Consider the following 1,294-nt stretch of genomic DNA (forward strand, 5'->3'; position numbering starts at 1 on the left):
GACCTGGCGCTTAATGAGAAATTCCTGGGGATTTAGAGGGGCGCAGAGGTCTTCATTTTCTCACTGCGCCCGCGGGGGCCCCCAGAACCGGGAAGGCGCGAGCTCCCTTTCAGACGCCGGGGGGCTCCGAAGGAGAGGGGATGCCCCTCATTCAGGGGGTCATTCAGGGAGGGGGGGGGGGGGGCGGCTGGATTATGTATATGAGCTGTGTGCTGGGGAACGGCCGCGTTCGCTGGGGGAAGCCCGCGAAGGAGAGCCCGGCGCTGGGGCCGAGATATGGGGAGGGAGGGGTGGAGGGATGGAGGGATTGGGGAGGAGTGATATGGGGGAGGATGGGTGTAAGGATGGGGGAGGAGGGGATGAGGGATGGACTGATGGGAGAGGAGAGGTGGAGGGGGGGCGGGGCATGCTTAGCGGGAGCTAATTCTCTGAGTGTCTAATTAGAAGAATAAGCAGGGAGATGAGAGGCGCTTGATATGCAGCCAGCCCTGCTGGAGTCGCCCATACAACCCTGGCTGGGCGGGGCCCCCGGCGGGGAGGATTCCACAGCTGGCCCCTTGGCTCCGGCCCTCAACCAGCGGGGCTGGACATTGTGCTGGGGCTTTGCTGTGCCCGACGCTGGCCCGTCCCGCACAAACCCCACTGGGCCGATGACAGGCTTCACAGCCCCTCCGGAGACCCTGGGAAGGAGTCCACCTCCACCCCAGGACCCTGCACATCAGGAGCCCAGAGAGGAGAGCTGGGGCTGGGGAGAGGGGTGGTGGGGCTGGGGCTGGGGCTGGGGAGAGGGGTGGTGGGGCTGGGGCTGGGGCAGGGGCAGGGGCTGGGGCAGGGGTTGGGGCTGAGGCCTGCAGTAAAAAAAAAGAATTGCATCTCCCCTGTCACCATCTGAAAAAAAAGCAACACAACCATTTCATAAATTGAATATATTTCTTCACATTCCACATGTCTATCCGGTCATTTCACACATGCTGAAGCACACACATGGGAGTCATCTACTGTTGTTTTATTTTCCGTTATGAGCAGATAAAAAATCACAACAAGCCAACGGATTTCCAGCAAGGGGCCATTAAATCTCACACTTCTCCTGATATCTCAATCCCAGACACGAGCAGAGCCGAGTAGGAAGGTCTGGGCCTGGTGTCAGAGTCTCTTCTGTTGACCAGCCAGACTGACTGAATAGGAGAGAGTTGGCTTCACGTGTTCAGAGACAGAAGGCGGAGACACAGACAACTCAACACTGAAATCTCAATCTGGAACCAGACAAAGACTGACAGATACAACGTCTCTTTTT

The sequence above is a fragment of the Osmerus mordax genome, chromosome 25 (genome assembly GCF_038355195.1).
Source record: "Osmerus mordax isolate fOsmMor3 chromosome 25, fOsmMor3.pri, whole genome shotgun sequence".
Classification (NCBI taxonomy): Eukaryota; Metazoa; Chordata; class Actinopteri; order Osmeriformes; family Osmeridae; genus Osmerus; species Osmerus mordax.